Source organism: Phascolarctos cinereus, unplaced genomic scaffold (genome assembly GCF_003287225.1).
Source record: "Phascolarctos cinereus isolate Bilbo 61053 unplaced genomic scaffold, phaCin_HiC Scaffold_5;HRSCAF=322, whole genome shotgun sequence".
Lineage (NCBI taxonomy): Eukaryota > Metazoa > Chordata > Mammalia > Diprotodontia > Phascolarctidae > Phascolarctos > Phascolarctos cinereus.
Window position 1 is genome coordinate 21,621,396 of NW_027555958.1, and position 19,788 is coordinate 21,641,183.

Consider the following 19,788-nt stretch of genomic DNA (forward strand, 5'->3'; position numbering starts at 1 on the left):
TCTCTGTCTCTCTCTCTCTCTATAAAGCTCTGTTTCTCTCCCTCTTTCTCTCTTTCTCTCTCTCCCCATTTTGGCAGCCTGGTAAAGTCTATGGACCCCTTCTCAGAATCATACTCTTAAATGCATAAAACAGAATCCATGGAATTGCCAAGGAAACCAATTATGTTGAAATAGCTATAATTTTCTTTTTGATTGAATAGCTATAAGTTTTTAGACAAGCTCCCCAGCCCCCAAATGATCCAGGCTTCTCTCCTCTTGATCTGGACGATGGGGCCATGTACTGCCAGCTTCTTGAAGATAAGAATTGTTCCATTTTTGTCCTTGAGCCTTCAGTGCCTGGTATAGTACCTGGCCTACAGTGTGTGCTTATTAAATGCTTGCTGTTCAATTGTGAGCTCCCCTGAGAGAATGTAAGCTTTCTGAGGGCAGGGGATCTTTTAATTTTTGCCCTTAGATCCTCAGTGCCTGGTATACAGTGGGAGCTTAATAAACGCTTGTTGAATTGTGAGCTCCCTGAAGATAGGGGCAGTTTCATCTTCCTATCCACACTGCCTCACACTTAGCAGGTGCTTAATAAATGCTTGTCGGCTTGTTATTTGATCCCGAGCACCTCCTCTGGAGGAATATGGTAATCATCCCCTTTTGATGGAGAGGAAGGGGGGAAATGGAAGAAAGGTAGCCTTGCTGAGCTGATGAAATAAACTTGGATCTCAATATTTACTTTCTCCTCATGAAGTGGAGCTGTGTTTACCCACTCAGAGACTCCGGGTGGTATGTGAAGAGCCGGCAGAGAGCTCTCTAGCTCCTCGGCTGGATCGACTCCCTGAGGGGCAAGCTGCCTGCTGTATCATCAGCCTGAGAAAGCTACCTGGCAGCCCAGCTGATGGGGGGGGGGTGCAGATTACCTAATTGTTCATAACCCATTTCAAGGGGACTGATTAACAAATTTAATTCACCATCTTAGGCAATAGTCTCTGGATTCAGGAGGGCTGGAGCGAGAAGAAGAAGAGAGAACATAACAAGGTTTCCACATGGTACTATGGAAAGACCACTGGCTTGGGAAGCAGGGGACCTAGGTTCAAATCCTCCCTCTGCCACTTACTGTGTGACATTAAGCAAGTCACTTCAACTCCCTGGGCTTCTGTGTGCTGGGTACTGTCATACAGTGGGAAGATAGGAGAGAGATGACCCCACCCTGCCCTTTGAGGAGCTTGAAGGAGCTGGGGAGACCTATCTCACTGCCATGCACCTATGTTGAGCCATGCGTTGACTGCTTAACTGGGTGAGTCTGTTGGTCAGCCGATAAAGACTTAGGTGTCTACCATGTTCCAGGCACTGTGGACAGACAGGAAGGCCACTGCTACTCGGTGCAATGGAAGGATGACCACAGAGAGAAGTGCAGATGAAAGACTAGTCATTCTCTGCAAAGGAGAAGGGTCCTCCGACTGAGCGGGAGAGAACCCAGCCCCTCCAAAGGGAGGTAGAATCCAGGAAAAGCAAAGAGATGGGAGACAGAGCCTGACTGCTCTCTGTGGGTTCAGCCCACCAGACGTGGAGGAGCTCTCCGCACGGCTGCTGAAAGAACTGGGGAGCTTCTGTCTGGAGCCGTAGCCATGGACCAGAGTCCGGACTTTTGTCAAAAGAGGGCTAAGGAATGGTGGCTCCACGCTGCCAGCCTTGGGCTTCATTGCCATTCAAACGTGAGATAAGCTAGCAAGCACCAAGCGATGGGCACCCACTCTGTTTCCAAAGAGCCTCTGTGTGACCCTGGGCAAGTCACGTAACCTCTGTACGCCTGTGAAATGGGGTAACGATAGCACCTACCTCCCGGGACTGTTGTGACAATCAAATGAGATGATAATTGTGAAGTGCTTTGCACAGGGCCTGGCACACAGTAGGCGCTGTACCAATGTTAGCTATGTTATGGTTGCTGTTATCACAGTCCCGTTGTCGTGCCGTGTGTGGGATCCTCTTCTGTCCCATCATTCATTCACGGGGCTATTTGTCGTCTGTCCATAGTCACTATCCTTCTCCACCCCACTATTGTATGATATAAATGTGTGGAATAGGTGTGTGCCCTGTGGCTAATGTACACCTTTAGCTAATATGGTTAATGTCCGGTGTTCAATAGAATCCATAAGAAACCTTCCACCTTCTCCTATTCCAGTTGGTTACCAAGACCTGTCAATTCTTCACTTGGGAAACCTCTTGTGTCCCTCCCTTCCTCTTCTCTCCCCTCCCCTCTATCTCTTCTCCCCTCCCCCTCAATCCCCTCTCCTTTTTCCCCCTCCTCTCCCCTTCTCTCTCCTCTTCTTTCCCTTTCTCCCCTCCCCTCCATCTCTTCTCCCCTTCCCCTCTTCCCTCTCTCTTTTCCTCCCCTCTTTTCCCCTCCCTTGTCTTTCCTTTCCTCACCTCTCCTCCCCTTTTACCCTCCTCTCCCTCCCTTCTCCTCCCTCCCCTCTTTTCTCCTCATCACCATTCTAATGTACATCATTGCCACTTGTCTAACCCGTCTTCCCACTTTTACTTTTCCCCCTCCAGCTCACCTCCTGCTCCATTTCTAGACTAATTCACCTTCTTTCTGCCTCACTCACATCCCTTCTCTACTGCAAACCCTTCATCTGCTCCTGCTGGATAAAGTTCACTCTCTCTCCCTTGGCATTCAAGGCCTCCATCAATCTAGCCATGCTCCGCCATTACAAGTTTATCTCCTCTGTTTCCTTCCGTCAGTGTGGTGTCCCAGAATAGACGGGTGCCTGTTCTCCGTCTCCTGCTGCCAAGCCTCTTGCCTTTGCTCTGGCCATTACCTGTGCCTGGGATATCTTGCCCCTTTCTGTGCCATTGAAATCCTATCTGTTCTTTCAAGCCCGGCTGAATATCTGCTTTCCCCAGGAAGCTTCTGTTCCCTCTCGTCAGTAACCGTTCTTCCCTCCCCGGGCCTTGGAGAGCAGTTGGCTTATCCTTGTCTTATCTACTTATGAGAGCTCATTTTGTATGGTCCTTAGCCGTGTGGGTGGTCGCTTCCCCTTGTAGGGATGCTGCCGTGAGGGCAGTATCAGATTTAACTTTTGTGCCTTGTGTAGCAAAGAGCTCTAGAAGGAATAGGCCCATAAGAATGTTTCTTGAAATCAAAGCTAGGTCTATTTTTCCAGTTTGGTTTGGGAAAGGGAAATTTTCCAATGTTAATAGCCAAGTGAAAAATCCCTGATCACTGTTTGCTTGGAGAGGGGAAGGAGAAAGCGGAAGGAGGGGTGCAGTTGCTCTGGACCAGTATACACTGGGCATCAGCCACGGAGGCTAATGTTATTGGCTCTGAAGCCTGGATAGAGAATGTCACTGGCTCAGGTTGCCTCAGTTTCCTCCTTTGTGAAGTGAGAGGGGAAGATCCCTTCCAACTCATAGATAAGGCCATGAGTCCATATAAATTCAAGGCCCTTTCTATCTTAGATCATGAAGTCATAGATTCAGAGCTGAAAGGGACCTCAGAGGACCCCTCATTGTGCAGATGAGGAAATTGAGACCCAGAGAGTTTGAGTGCTTAAGGTTACATGTGGTAGTGCCAGGAAAGGACCCCAGGTCTCCTGACCTTCCATCCAGCCATCATTCCACCACAGCAGGCTGCCTTAGATGTGCTCAATCCACCCATAAAATAAAGAAGGCAGTGTGGCGCAATACATAGAGCCAGGCTTGAGGGTGGAAAAACCCAAGTTCAGATTCTGCCTCAGACACATCAACTGTGTGACGCTGGACAAGTCACTTGTGAGGATTACATGAGATAATACCTACAAAGGACCTGACAGACTTTGAAATGCTGTAAAAAGGCATCATAGCAGAGTAGATAGATAGGCCTTGAAGCCAGGAAGGCCTGGCTCATACTGTCTTTGTGACCTTAGGAAAAGTCACTTCACATCCCAGGGTCCCAGACAACTGGGTTATTCATCTGGGGACTATGAACTTTAAAAAAAAAATTATGATAACTGTATTTGGATATAGCTGGTTTCCTTTGTAATCCTGTGTATCTAATTTAATGCATTGAACATGATGCTGAGAAGAGGCCCATAGATTTCACCAGACTGACTGCCCAAGGAGTCCAGGACACCAAAAAGGTTATGAACCCCCGTTGGAAGACTTATTTTGCAGAAAAGATACTGCCCTTCCTTGACAGACTTTCTTTTCTCCTCATCACCTTCCTAATATACATCCTCATTACCACTTGTCTAACCAGCCTTCCCACTTTTACTTTTCCCCCTCCAGCTCCCCTCCTGCTCCATTTCCAGACTAATTCACCTTCTTTCTCCTCACTCATGTCCCTTCTCTACTCCAAACCCTTCATCTGGTCCTACTGGATAAAGTTCGCACTCTGTCCCTCGGCATTCAAGGCCTCCATCAATCTAGACATACTTTCCTCCTCTAGGTGATCCCTATACTAGGCCCTGGCCCTTTCTTATAAAATAAAAGGCTTATAATTACATGATCTCCAAGGCTTCTGCATTCCTAAACCCCATGATCCCATCAGAAGCAATAGGGAGCCACTTCGGGTGTCTGAGGGAAGGCAGGGAAGGGTTGGATCAAGGAGGGTGAGTCCAGCAGTCTGGCGAAGGACAGAGGAAGAGATGGGATTTCATAGCTAGATTGCTGGCCAGGATGGAAAGACCCAGCTATGGAAAAGACCTGTCTCTCTTGGTGTGTTTGAATGCCTTTAGATTAGATCACCCAGGAGCCCTGAGCAGTTTTACTTCTCTCCTCCCCCAACCCACCCCCCACCAGCCCAACAAGAAGCAACTTGACTTTTTCTCACTTATATTACAGCTGTTCCTACTTTAGCCTCCCCTGTTTATGTCTGGTGGAGGGAGGTCCGGGGCTGGGCTGGGGGAGGCAAGGAGGCTGAGAGGAGAAGGCAGGAGGCTTCTGGGCTGGTGTTCCCCTTTTCCCACTGGGGGGGGTGTTAAATGTAGATGCCCCCTTCCCTTCCCTCTCTCCCTTCTCCCGTGGGGTACAATAGGCTGATGAGCAAGGCTGAGCTGGTTCCCCCTCCCTCCACACCCCCTTCTCTAACCTTCCAAACCAGCATGCCACGGGGTAAGTTGACTGTGCCAGATTAAGAGCAAATAAATATTTATACAGAATGCAAATGAGCCCAGATAAACCTCTGGCAGAAACTGTAGCCTGGAGTGGAGATTAAGGTGAGAATGGGTCTGAGGGAGGAGATAGCAGCAGGAGGGGCCTAGGCTGGGTTTCCCAGCTTTGCTCTCTAGCCCCAAAGAACCCATAGATTCAGAGCTGGAAGGGATCTGGCTATAAGATCCTAATTCTGGAGCCGGAAGGGACCTCAAAGGAGCTATCCAGCCTGACTCATTTTACAGTTGGGGAAACTGAAGCCCACGTTTGGACAAGGAAATGACTTGTCCAAGGTCACATAGCTAGTGTTAGAGGGGCAATCTGAAGCCAAGTCCTCTGACTTCAGGACCCTGGGCTTCTTTCCCCTGTCCCATCTGGCCTTACCAGCTGTTACCTTGTCTGACTGGGTTTCACCCTCCCTTATTCCTAGCCTGGAGGTGGTCGGTGGAGTCAGGGGATCAGAGTAGGTCAAAGAACATGCCAGAAGGGTTTTTGAAGGCTTCTTGAAGTCTCTCTTTGCCAGATCTCCCCCAAGGGTGTGATCTTGGGATTTCCCTGATGGCCAGCCTCACACCCTTCCACTGGGGTTTCCCCCTCCCTGTCATCTGCCACATTGACAGAAAAAGTAGCTTGAGATGGGACTTTCGCCACCAGTCCCACCAGCACCCTCCGCCATGTTTGAGTAAGCTTGCTAAAGTGAATGGTAAAAAAAAAAAAAGGGAAGGGTGGAGTGCTGAATTGTTCCAGCCATGTAGGGCAGCAGTGAGGAAAACACAGGAACGGAAGAGGAGGACCCCGTGTGCAGAAGGACCAAATGGAAGGCAGGATGGGGCTCAGTGGGACAGAGGAAGGTGGTGCTTGGACTATAGGCCCAATATGGGGAAGGGTATGCCTGGAAAGTAGAGGTTTGGAAGGAAGGGAAGAAGAAGACAGTGAGTCAAAACCCCAAGACTTCACCCCTCTGATCCTCAGTTTTCTTATCTGTAAAATATGTATAATCATGCAGAATTGTAAAAGAGAAGTGTGAAATGTTCTAGCTATTAGATAATGGCTAGAATCGGTTAACTAGCTCCATTTGTTAAGTACTTCACATAGATTAGGCACCAGGCCAGTCTCTGGGGATACTAGAGCAGGAAGCAGGCATATGGTAGGCACTTAATAAATGCTCATCTGTTGATTGCTTCGTTGTTTCTATTTGTAATGGACAGCCCCCTGGACTTGGGTACAACATTTGCCTCAGACACACACTAGCTGTCTGACCTCTCTGTTCCTCAGTTTCTCCATGTGTAAAATGAGGGGGGTTGCACTACATGGCTTCTCTGGGTCTGTCTGCTTCCAGATCTATGATCCTATCACTCAGTGGCCTCTAGGGTCCCTTCCTGCTATGAGTCTGTGGACAAACCACTTCCCTGGGCCTCTCTTCTCTCACCTGTAAAATGGGGGTTTTGGACCAGGTGGCCTCTGAGATCACTTCCAGCCCTAGATCTCTACTCCCTACAGTAATTGTTCAGTCATGTCTGATTCTTCGTGACCCCTTTTGAGGTTTTCTTGGCAGAAATACAGAAGTGGTTTGCCATTTCCTTCTGCAGCTCATTTGACAGATGAAGAAACTGAGGCAAACGGGAGTAAGTGACCTGCCCAGGGTCACACAGCTAATAAGTGTCTGAGTCCAGATTTGATTCTGGAAGATGACTCTTCTGATTCCAGGCCCTTGAGCCACCCAGCTGTCCTACAGTAAGTGGGAAGCAGAAGTGATGGTGTTAAAATTCCCACACAAAATCTAAGAAGCAAATGATGCACACATTCCCCCCCACACCCCTATCCCTGCCCCTGCCACATCTTGATTTTGGCTTTTGCAGTGTGTTTAGGTTCATTTATTTGAATATGGGTGTGTTGGATGGTCTGGGAATAGTTATTTCCAGCCACCCAATAGAGGCCGGCCAGCTCAGAATTTTGCCAGGCTGTCCATGGACGGAACATGTCCCAGAGACAGAAAACCAGAACTGTCAGAAGATGAGGGAAAGCAGCTGCCCTCATTGGCACAGGCCAGGCAGCAAGCCAGGACACATGGAGAGGGGCTGAAGACCTGGAGACCGGGTGGCCCGGCAGCAGCCTGGCAGGTTGATTGAGCCAGCAAGGTGTCTGGGAAGGCGACAGGCACACACTTGGTGTCTGACAGGGGCTGGAGCAGCGAGATGGAATTGAGCCTTAGTGGTAGAGAGAGGTAGTGAGGTTTAACAGGTATATGGCAGGATTTGGGAATGTGGTTCAGATCCTGCCTCGGGAACTTAGTTTTGTGACTCTGGGTGAGTCATTTAAACTATTCTCTGCCTCAGTTTCCTCGTCTGTACAATGAGGATGATCTAGATGACCTTTGAGGTCCTTTCTAGCTCTGGGTCTATGGTCTTCTGACTCTCTAAAGTGATGGGAGATGGTGCTAAAATGAGAAATTGGGGTTCTATGCACTGTTACACACCAATATATTGGGGTGCTATATACTAATGAGGGGCTCAAGCAGGAGAAACCAAAGCTGTGACTCAGCTGCTTGGTCTGGGGGACAAGGTATGGACTCAGTTACAGTGGCACAAGCCCATTTCTTAGACCTAGTAGTGTTGAGGTTCAGGGGTGCTAGGACCTCAAAATCAGAACACACAGGTCCTTTCTGAAAGAACTCGACCCAAGTCTTCTTTCAACAACATCCATCATACTGGGCAGACTCCTGAGGAGTCTGAATGTTAAGGAGCTATTGGCTAGATTATAAGAATCTAAGCATCTTAATGGTGACATTACATACAGAAAGACTGTAGGAGGGATCTGGGAGTGGCCAAGTAGTTTGAGGTGACTGGAGGAGGGGTTTAAGGAGATTGGATGGGAGTGGCCAGTAAGCTGGGGTGAACAGAACTCCTGGGACCTGTACCTCTTGCCCAAGGGAGAATAGAGCCTGGTTAGGATTAAGGGTGGGAAGTGGCCTGAGGCCACAGGAAAGTAAAATGATGTTGGGCTAGGCTAGGTTAAGGGTAACAGAATGGGGAGATTGGGTGTAGCCACAATGAAAGGCCAGTTGATGGGATTATAGCCTCAGGCGAAAGCCAGAGATTTGGCTACTTGGGAAAGTCCAGAGTTTTTCCTTTCTGGGGTCTAGATCCCAACCCCATCAGTAGGAACCACAAGGTCAGAGGAGGACAAGTGGCTAGGAGGATTGTGGCAGACCCGATGACCTGGGAGCAGAGCTGCACTTCTCCCCCCCCCCCACTGTCTGTTCTCTCTCTCTCTCTCTCTCTCTCTCTCTCTCTCTCTCTCTCTCTCTCTCTCTCTCTCTCATTCTCTCTCTCTCTCTCATTCTCTCTCTCATTCTCTCTCATTCTTCCTCTCTCATTCTTTTTCTGTCTCTGTCTCCTCTCTCTTCTCTTTTTTCTCTTCCTTACTCTCTCTTCTTTTTCTATTTTTCTTCTTTCTCTCTCCATCTCTCTCTCTTACACACACACACACACACACACACACACACCCTTAAAGACAGTCTTGGTTCTTAGACCTTAAAGGCTTAAGCAGTTCTAGTTTCAAAGGTTAGAAGGATATGAGGGCAGGGAACCCAGAATGTTATCATGAAATTATTCCCAAGAGGAACCATCTTCACACACTTATTCCCTGGGCCTCAGTTTTGCCATCTGTAAAATCTGACCATCAGATTACATCAGGGATTCCCAAGCATTTTCAGTGCCTATATCCACTGGCTTTTGACACTACCATCCTGACCCTGTATTCAGTGTGAAAGAAAATAAGTTTATAGTGCCAGTGCAAATAAGAAATAAATAGATTCATTTTTCGTAAAGAAAACTTTATTGGACACCCAACAGCATTCATTACTACTATGAAGTTGCTCCCTGACCCCTGATTTTTTTCACTAACATTCCTGCCTTTGAAGTCCTTCGGTAGCACTAGAGTTACATTCCAAATATTACCCAGTATTCCCTATAGCCCCTGGGAGCCTGTGGGCCACGTCATCTCTCAGATCCCCACCAATCCCAGGATTCTGTGGGGTCACCATTCTAATGAGCCCATGCCCACGGGCACCCCCATCTACACAGAGACACGCTGAATGTATGGATGGTTGGGCTCCTGAGAAGGGTGAGTTCTGCAGCAAGGGAGAAGATGGAGAAGAGAGTCAGGCTCTACTGAGGTTTAACCACGAGGCTTTCCTTGGCTGGCAAAAAGGGAAGGAATTAAATGTTTTTAAGTGTAGAAGCTGTTCCTTTTAGCACCAAAGAGGATTCCAGTGTAGGAGACCAGGAGAGTGGACAGAACCCCAGCCCTTCCCGCCTCCTCCATGGCTCTCCACCTCCTGGCTCCATATTAGTGTGCTGGCCATCCCCGAGGCCTGGAATTCTCTCCCTCCTCACCTCTATCCCTCTCTTTTCCTGGCCTTCTCCAAGGTCAAACTCAGTTCCCAGTTTTCTGTAGGAAACAACATTCCTTTCCTGGTCCCTCCAGCTGCTGGTGCCTTTCCATTTCTGTCTCTTTTCTAGGCATCCCATGCCCGCCCAGTCATTTGCTCTTACGTCTCCCCTTAGAATGTAAGGTCCTTGAGGGCAGCAGCCGGTTTTGACCTTTCTTCATATCCCCGGTGTTTATCATAATTCTTTGTACTTAATGAGTACTTAAGTATTCGCCACCTGCCTGATGCTGATGAGATGTGTGAAAAGAGTTGGACCAGGTTGAGGTTTAATGGGCAGACTCTCTGATTAGGGAGGAGGAGAAGAAAGTCAGCCACTTGTTGTCTGTGATTTCCCCTCCTAGTATCTCCTGGGGTTCAGAATGCCAGAGAGAGCAGGAATGGATGGGGGAGTGGGGCAGGGCTATCGTCAGTGAAGGCTAATGATGTCCACTGAAAGGCAGAAGGGTCATGGGACTTGTTGGGCAGTGACGTTCTTTCTTAGTGATCCATATTCCCTCCTCTGTTTTGCTGTATGACTGTGGGGATGACACCAGGGGTCAGAAACAATGAATGAATGAATGAATGAATGAATGAATGAATGAATGAATGAATGAATGAACGAGCATCTCTTAAGTACTTACTATAGACCAGGTACTGTGCCTGGCACTGAGGATAGAGTACAAGCAGGGAGGAGCTTCCCTTCTAATGACTCAGAGGTAGTGGATAGAACACTGGGCCTGGAGTCAGGAAGACCTAAGTTTGAATCCTGCCTAAGACATCTACTTACTATGTGACCTTGGGCAAGTCATTTAACCTATGAGGATTAAGAGAAGAAGAAATGGGACTCTGTGAATCTTAAAGCATTATCTAAATACTAGCTCTTCTCACCATTAGAAGGAGAGGGTGGTGACAGTGTAGAGATGGCCTGAAAGTGGTGTGGAAGCCCGATAATGGGTAAGATCAATGGAGCCCAGGGGCAGAGTCCAAGGTTCTGGTGGGAGAGCAATGGGGATGAAGGCCAGAGTGAAGGAGCCATGGAAAGGACATCCTTTAAAGACCCTGGCTGGAGATGCTCAGATACGTCCCTTCCCCCAAATGTCCCACAGAATCAGGAGATTGGCCATCAGTAGAAAGGCATAAATATAGCGCGTGAGCTCACTCTGCCCCATAAAGCTATAACAGGAAACAGAGCTGTCCTATAACACGTTAAGCGGCGATATGGATTTCTGACAATGCCTCGCGTGTGTCTTGAGGAGTCACCACGTTCAGTCATTTATAAACATTAACCTGCCCATCAGGCTAATTTTATCAGGACTTCTCCCACCACCAGGGAGCAGGAGGCTTTAGTGAAGAGCAGCAGCGCAGTCTCGTCCCTGGGGGCCGCTTCCCCAGGAGTGCCGCCAACTGGCCGCCATCTTCCCCAGCCTTTCTTGCCGCCTCCTCCTCCCCTCCGTGTTTTACTGCAGGGTAGAGAGGGATGAAGACCCAGAAAAGTGAGGTGCCTGCCTGTGTCTGGGGGAGCTGGGACTGGAATTCCCAAGGGAAAGAGGACGGACGAGGGGGAAGAGCCATAGGTGAAATCTAAACCCAAGATTAAAAATGGGCCAATCCTGGAAATGTGAAGACCTGTCTTTGTCTGAATATCAGAGCTGAACGGAACCTTGGAGATTGCCTGGTTCAAACCCTTCATTTTATTTTTTATTTGTTTAGTTTTCTTAACAGAGAGCCAGTGTGGGATAGAGAGCCTCAGAAGTCAGGAAGATGGGGGTTCAAATCCCAACCTGGACTTGTACTGGCTGTGTGACCCTGGGCAAGTCCTGTACCCCAAGGCAGCTCTTTATTAAGTTTCAGAAAAGCAAAGGAAAGGATTTTCTAAAACTAACCAATGCATCAGGTGGCTGAGAGTATGTGGAGTGTTCTGTACCCACAGCCCCCCACTTCTGCAAAGAGTCCAGGGATCAGAGGATTGTAGTTCTAGAACTGGAAGGAACCTTGGGTCCTTTAATCCAGCCTTGCCATTTTACAGATGAGGAAAACAAGCCTCAAAGGGGAAATTCCCTGCTTCATAGGATCCTAAATTTCGAGCTCAGAGGGATCCCAGAGGCCCTGGTGGGAGAGGGATGAGGAGGAGGGCCAGGAGGGCAGCATGGAAGAGATGGCCCTAAAGAACCACAAGATAGTGACTTGCTCAAAGACACCCAGGTCATACATGCAGAGGCAGGATTTGAACCCAGTTCTTTTGTCTCGATCCAGTGATTCCAAGTCCAGGGCCCTTCCTAAGCCTCTCAGTCATTCAGAGCTGGTGTTCCTTCTTCCTCTATATCAGTGAGTGCCCAGGCCAGGGGCCTCTCTGTCACTCAAGAAAGCCATGATGATTCCCCTGTCGTTGGGAGGGGCCTGGGGACAGGGAGATCTGTGCTGTTGTGGATGGCCTGGTCTGAGGAGGAGAGAGCCAGAGGACTCTAGAACACTGCTTAAGGACTGGCCTGCCCTCTGTCACCAATGACATGTAATCAGTGACCCAACGGGGATGGGCTAGTGCCAGCCAATGGCTCCTTTTGCTCTTAGGGTATAAGAGAGAAAGGATATGAAAGTGACTGTGGAAACGTGTGTGTGTGTGTGTGTGTGTGTGTGTGTGTGTGTGTGTGTGAGAGAGAGAGAGAGAGAGAGAGAGAGAGAGAGAGAGAGAGAGAGAGAGAGAGAGAGAGAGAGATATGGGGAGGACAGAGAGAGAGATGAGGTGTGTGTGTGTGTGTGTGTGTGTGTGTGAGAGAGAGAGAGAGAGAGAGAGAGAGAGAGAGAGAGAGAGAGAGAGAGAGAGAGAGAGAGCGTGCAAAGGAAGGGGCTTTAAAGGATGACAGTCAGAAAGCATTGATACAGTGTGCCCATTTCACAGGTGAGGAAAGTGAGGCCAGGAGAGGCAAAGTAGCACAGAGTGTCAGAGGCAGCACTCGCAGCCAGGTCTATTCTGATTCTGAGCCTAGCACCCCTTCTGCTACATTGTAAGAGAGGATGGGGGAGGTAAGGGTGGGGGGGGAGAGTGAGAGTGTTGATGTGACCCATACTATTGATTATGGGGTCATAGATTCAGAGCTTTGACAGCTAGGTGGTACAGTGGATAAAATACAGGCTCTAGAGTTAGGAAGACCAGGATTCAAAGACTGTGTTAAGACACTTAGCTGTATGACCTTGGGCAAGTCACTTCACTTGTCTGAGTCTGTAACATAAGGATAATAACAGCATCCACCCCATAGGGTTGTTGTGAGGAACAAATGAGTTCTATGTGTTAAGAGCTTTGCAAACTTTAAAGGATGTTATATATGCTATGTTATTATTATTATTAATATTATTATTCAGTGACTTTTCCAAGGTTACACCGGTATTGAGTGACAGATCCAGGACTGACACGAAAAGATAATATCTCTAGAACAGGAAGAGACCTCAGGAAGTCATTCAATCCACTGCCCCCTTTTTACAGATAAGAAAAACTGAGGCCCAGGGAGACAAAGTGACTTGCCCAAATCAAGTCAACAATCATTTATTTAAGTGCCTACTGTGTGTCAGGCTATTGTGCTGATCACACAAACAGAACTGAAATTTTAGCCCAGGACCCCTGCCTCCAAATCAGGACACAATATATTGTCCCATGCTGTCTCCCCATGTTATCCAGCACTGGGAATTCAGAGGCCATTTGACCCAGTTACCCCATTTTACTAATGAGTGGTAGCAGGAGACAAAGTCGGGATTTGAACCCAAGCCCTTGCTGGGTCTAAATCCCTGTGAGCCTTCTGTCTGTGATTCTGAGCATGCCTGGTGCTCAAGAGGACATGAGTGGACATGACATGGTGGGGCGGGGGGGGGGGGGGGAGACAGAGAGAGAGGAGTCTGTGAGAGCACAAGATTTGGGATCAGAGGCCTTATATTTGAATCCCAGCAAGTCCCTTCCTCTCTGGCCTCAGTTTCCTTATCTGTAAAATGAAGAATTTGAACTACATGGCCACAAAAGATCCCTTTCAGCTCCAAACTATGGTCCTGTGAGCCTCTCTGGGCCTCAGTTTCCACATCTGTAAAATTCGGGGGTTGGGCCAGCTGACCAGCTTTCCATCTCTAGATCCCTGAGAGCTCAGGAAGAGAAGTTTCTGTGTATTATGGGAGTGGGAGGTGGGGGGGAGGGAGACCTAAACTGGGCTCCTTCCTCCATCCAGGAAAGGTTTCCTCTAATTCACCTATAACGGTGACTCCTGGGTACCCCCAAACCCCAGGCCCCGATTCCCGGGGGTGTGACAGATCAGCCAGCCTAAGGAAGGGGAAATGACCCCACCCCCACCCCCTCCCTTTGAAGAGCTGGAGGCGCAGACCTGGAACACCCTGGTTCCAAAGCCTGCGCGCTGGCGGCAAACAACGGGGTTTTGTGTCTTTCTGCGTGCTCCCGGGCCCTGATGGCGCTGGTATAAAGATTTACTGTTGAAGAGATTAAAGGGCCCTGTTACATTGTTCAAATACCACGAGATTAGTTTCCAAGGACACGGCGCTGGTTGCCATAGGCACACCGGGCTGGAATTAGGATTGCGGATTTTTCATCCCGGTCACGCAGACAGTCGCCCAACGCGCTGCTACGGGAGGCTTTAAATAACACCGGTGTCCCCTTACATGCCGGGAAACCAGACCCTGGAAACTGTATCTCTCGCACGGGCTTTTTCATCCCCATCTTTTTCTTTTCTTATTGCTTTTTCCTTTGGGGAGACAGATGTGGGGGGAGCAGCCCACTGCGGAGGAAGGGCAGGCTTTCACGATGGCTGGGGGGGAATTGGCCGGCTGTCTCTGAGGTGTCCTATTCTCAGTGTCATGGAAGGGTTACAGCTCTCTGCCTGCTGCCCGCCCCCCAGCCCCCAAAATCTTTGATCAGTTTCTGCTGGCTCGTCTTTCATTTTTAGTTCATAGAATCTTAGCTCTGGGGTTGGAAGGGACCCCCAAAGCTTTCTGAAGTGTGTTTGGGTAATAGCATCATAGACTTAGATATGGAAAGAAGAACTACGGGGTCCGGTTAGTCTGAACCCCTTCCTTTTAGAGAGAAGGCGTTTGGATTGAGGTTTAGGGCAGTTGGAAGAGGGTGTCAGGAGATGCTGAAAGTGCTGACCCCTACCCTGGGAAGGCACTGTCCTAAGCTGTGACCTGAACAATTAGAGAGAGCACAGTATCGGCCCTGCCCCCAGTCCTGCCTTCCCTCTCTCCGTGGCTTGGGCCAATATCCTTCCAGTCTCCCATATTCATGACCTCAGGCTCCTTTTTGACTCCTTTCCATATCTGATCTCACCAAGCTAAGAAGTCACCACAGCCTGCCACTTCCATCAGTCCACAAGCGTTTATTAAGAACCTACTCGGTGTCAGGCCCCGTGCTAGGGGCAGAAAGACAGAAATTACTGACAGCTGACATTCCAATGGGGGAGGTAACACGCTCTGATTTCAGCGTATACAGAACAAATGCAAAGCTATGCAAAGTCCTTAAGTACAAGGTAGTTTGGGAGGATATTAGCAGCTGGGGGATGAGGAAAATGAGGCGTAGAAGATGATGCTTATGTAGAAACTCGATGCTTGGGCAGTATCGTGAAGGAAGAGAGGGATTCTGTAAGGCCAGAGTAAAGAAGGAGTGTGTTAGCCTTAGGGGATGTCGAGTACAAAGGTGTGGAGGTGGGAGATAGGGTATCCTAATAGGGTATCCTGTCTGAAGCCAGATTTGAACTCAGGAAGAAGAGCCTTCCAGACTCTATCCACTGTGCCACCCCTCTTCCCCAAGAATGTGTGGGGCTTTAAAAGCTAAACAAAGGAGTTTATATTTTATCCTAAAAATAATATAAAATTTCTCAAGTAGAGAGAGTGACCTGATGACATCTGTGCTTAAGAAAAATCACTTTGATAGCCGTGAGGAGAGAAGACGCTCGACAGAGGCAGGAAGACTAGTGAGGGGGCTATTGCAGTAATCTAGTTGAGATGTGGTAAGGGCCTGAGCTAAGGGGGTGGCTGTGTGAATAGAGAGGAGTTGGATGGGAGGTGTGCTGTGGAGAGAGAAGCTGTGAGATCTAGCAACAGATTGGATATGTGGGATGAGGGATGAGGGGGAGGAAGGTGTTGAGGCTTCATACCTGGACACTAGAAGGATGGTGGTGCCTTCAACAGAAATAGGGAAATTTGGAAGGAGAGACTAAGGATGTTTTGGGTGGAGGAGGGAAGATATTGTGCTCTACTTTGGATATGTTGAGGTTACGATGTGTCTGGAATATCTAATACAATAATTGTTGACGTTTAGTTGTTTTCAGTCATGTCCGACCCTTCATGAACCCGTTAGGGGTTTTCTCAGCAAAGATACTGCAGTGGTTTGCCATTTCCTTCTGCAGCTCATTTTACGAGGAGGAAACTGAGGCAAACAGGGTGAAGTGACTTACCCGGGGTCACATAGCTGCTAAGTGTTTGAGGCCAGATTTGAACTTGGGAAGATGAGTCTTCTTGACTCCAGGCCCGGTACTCTATCCACTGTGCCACCTTAATAGTAAAAACAAAAGAGTTGGTAATGTGGAACTGAAGCTCCAGGGCAGAGACTGGGGCTGATTATACAGATCTGAGTAATCTGCATAGAGGTGAAAGTTCAGTCCATGGAGCTGATATGGTTACCAGGAGAAAGAGCACAGAGGGAGAAGAGAAGAGGGCCCAGGAGAGAAGCTCGTGTAAAACCCCCAGTGAGGGAGCATGGTATGGCAGACGACCCACCCAGGGAGAGGGAGAGTCAGCCAGACAGGTAGGAGAATTACCGGAGAGAAGAAGGTAGTCCACAATGTCAGAGGCTGCAGAGCGTCCCAGAAGTGTGAACACTGGGAAAGAACCATCTGATTTGGCAATTTAGCAACGGTCGCCAACTTTGGAGGTACTGTTTCAGTTGAGTGGTGAAGGAAACAACCAGGTTGCCCAAAGGGGGAGGAGTGAGGGAGAGGAGAAGAAAAGGGAGCCCCTGGGAGCCCCTAGCCTGAGGGGGGACACAAAGCCCTTGCCCTTAGAACCCCCTGGGGCTGGTAAGAGGGGAGACATGGCCACTTCCTGGGGGGGGGGGATCCCTGCTGGAAGGGGCCCTAACGTGATTTGCTCAGCAGCTCCTTCCTTACCACAAAGCACTTGGGAAGTCTGGGGATGGGCCTTCGATTGGCTCATTCTCCACTGAGACAAATTGACAGAGAGCAAGCTGGGTAGTTAAACATTAAGCTTCCCTTCCCAGGCACTGAGGGCTCTTGGAGAGCCCAGTCATCCCCTGTTCTTTGCCTAGCATCTTGGAACTTGCCCAAGAAATGCTGAGCTGTCTTGTTTTGGTGTACAAGGTCTCCAGTCCTACCCTGGGGTCCTCTCAAGGACTTGGCTACAGGAACTAAGACCCCGAGTTGGGAGTTTGTGAATCAAACCTGAATTTCTCCTTAGATTTGCTGGGAAGCCAGCTGCCTTTGGAGCAAGGGAGGGACTTTGTCCAAGGTAGAAAGTTTATTGGCCGTGTCAAAGGGACCTGCCCCTGGAGAGCTTTCGGTCTGTTTGAGCAGCCTGGCACACCCCTTATCCTCCTGGGGCTCTGATGGCTGACCTGAGAGGAAGAAGTCCAGGGGAAACCCAACCAGTCCCACAAGGGAAGAAAGCCTGGCTTGATTGGAAAGTAAATAGTTCAGATGGAGTGGGAAGTTTTTATTTGGGCTCTGTGCACAGAGAGGCTTGCAGACAAACACACACCCATTGCCCTGGGATGAGGAGGCAGGTCCCGGTTCCTGACTGTTAACCCCACTTGCTGCCAAGCTTGGGCAAAGTTTCTAGACCGTTAGAGCTGGAAGGGACCCTAGAAAGCATTTAGGCCACCTCTTGAATTTTCCAAATGGAGAAAGTAGGACTCAGAAGGGATGGGAGATAGTACAGCATAGGGAAGGAGGTCGCTTGCCCTTAGATGCTACGGACACGTTCTGCCCATTGCCCTCAGAAGTACGGGAGAGGGAGAGGGTGTGGGCCGTCTCCAGTCATCCTGATCTGTATCTGGCCATGGCTCCAGAGGAGAGAGTGAGGCTGGTGACCTTGCACAGCCCTCCTTCGCTTAAATCCAATTCACGTGCAAGTCATGGCATCACCTCCTTGGTGTCATGGTCCTCTTTGAGGACAAAGGACTAATAACCACAAGAGAGGATGGCTGGAAGACTGGGCTTGGATGGATCACTGGGAAGAAGAAGCTCTTTTCCTCATACACAGAATTCTAGAGGCACGGGGGACATCAGGGGCCACCTTGGCCGTCCCATATGCCGCAAGGAATCCCCACTGGAACATGCCTGACAAATACCTGACCCTTTGCTGGAAGACACCCGCCGCCTCCTGAGGCAGCCCCTTCCATTGATTGCTAGGATGTTTCCCCCTCGCAGTAAGTCCCAGTTGCCTCCTAGCACTCAGTGCCCCTGGATCTGCCCTCTGAGACCCAGCAGATAGCTCATCTTTTCTTCACCTGACAGCCCTCCAAATGCTTGAAGACAACTACTCTGCCCCCTGGCCAAGACTTCTCTTATCCAGACTAAACATCCCTAGTTCCATGTCATTGGACATGAATTCAAGGCCCTTCACCATTCAGATCACCTTCTGTTAAGCCAGCTCTCTAGCTGGTCAGCACCCTTCCTAAATCGTGGCATCCCAAAGATGCAGAAGATGCCATCTGCCCAGAGCGCCTCATCGTCTCCTTCCTGGAGCTACACTTCTCCTGGTGCTGCCCAGGATCTCACTAGCTTTCTTGCTTGTCCTGTTGTCTCCTGTTGGCCACCCAGCCCATGATAGCCAGCAGATTTTTCAAACAAGCTGCTGCCTAGCCCGGCTCCCCCAGTTCCAGCGAACCCTTCATTTATTTATCTATTTTTTACTAGGCAGTGGGGTTAAGTGACTTGCCCAAGGTCTCACAGCTAGTAAGTGTTACGTGTCTGAGGCCAGATTTGAATTCAGGTCCTCCTGAATCCAGGGCCAGTGCTCTATCCACTGCACCATCTAGCTGCCCCCCAGCAAACCTTTTAGAAAGTCACCTTGTCCATCTTGTGCGGCCTCCATCATTCCAGGCTCCACCTGAGGTCTTCCAGACCTCATTTGTGAATATAGATGCTGTATGGAAGTAAAATGCTTATATTGTTGTTTAAAAAACAAAACAAAACCCCAAACCTGAGGCCAGGTGTAGATAAAGCCACACTCCCAAACCAGGACTTCTATTTCTTACTGACAGCCACCATACCAGCCCTTTGCTCCTTAAGGGAATGCTCCTAAGAATGCAGCTTCCTTAAATTTCTATCTCCCTTAGAGCCTAGCAAATTCTTTTATACAGAGTGGGGTGCCTAAAATATTTGAATGAATGAAGGGAAATACAGTTGATGTCTCACTAATAGGGAGAAGGGAAAGGCTGCCATCTCAACTATAGAAAATGACTAAAGAAATTCAGTTGGATTACTTTGAGGTACAGTAACCCACTAATAAAGTAGAGGGCCCTTGGAGACCTGCTTTAATACATAAATAAGTGCTTTGTAATTAGTACATTGATTATCTCCAACTGGGCACCCTTCTGAAGGCTTGAAGGCTTTGGTTTCCCAAGTAATTGCAATTCCCTGCTATAGCTCACTCCCTATTTTGCTCGGTATTTTGCCCATTAGATTATAGGCTCCTCGAGAGCAGGAAATATAATTTTTTTGGTATTCCCAACACTTAACACAGTGTCTGACACATAGTAGGTGCTTAACAGATGTCTGTTGACTATTTTTTTAATTGAACCTATAAGCCTCATTCTTCCTAAATAGTATAAACATTGTCTTTAATGGCTCCAAATTGCTACAAGTTCCAAAACTGATTTTATTATGGTGGTTTTACTATAATACCTGAGAAGGAAGGTGAGAAGAGGCAGGATGCCATGGCAAGAGCCCAGGATTGAGCAGCAAGAGACCTGGGTTCAAGGCCTGTGCACTAGGGACCTGCTTTGTGACTTTCTCACCAGCTTTCTCTGGTATGCTCAGTGAAATGGGAGGGTTGGACTAGATCATTTCTAAGATCCCTTCCACATCTAAGTCAACAATCACATAGAGTTGGTGGAACACACAGAGCAAAGGGTATTTGTTGTTTATGTTGGAAGGTAGAGATGAGAATGACTATCTGTCTTCCATCTCCCCTGGTAATCCAATGAGAAATTGACAAGAAGATCATAGATTTAG

General features: G+C 48.7%; 1 protein-coding gene and 1 long non-coding RNA gene across 6 annotated transcripts in view; one reads left to right on the top strand and one right to left on the bottom strand.

Annotated features, from left to right (window-relative positions):
• The window catches only part of GTF2IRD1 (GTF2I repeat domain containing 1), a 229,666-nt gene that overhangs the window by 27,412 nt on the left and 182,466 nt on the right, over window positions 1-19,788 (top strand). Inside the window, exon 1 of one of the 5 annotated variants that reach the window (XM_078154719.1) lies at window positions 16,227-16,466. The exons of the other annotated variants lie outside the window; for them this stretch is intronic. The gene's annotated coding sequence lies outside the window, so the exon portion shown is untranslated. Of the gene's footprint in view, window positions 1-16,226; window positions 16,467-19,788 lie in introns of those variants that run through there. 5 annotated transcript variants of the gene reach the window in all.
• LOC144457476 (uncharacterized) lies at window positions 14,899-16,719 on the bottom strand. The gene is made up of 3 exons (XR_013486807.1): window positions 16,354-16,719; window positions 15,991-16,087; window positions 14,899-15,173 (listed from the first exon to the last, which is right to left on the bottom strand). It is a non-coding gene; the product is annotated as an uncharacterized LOC144457476 (long non-coding RNA).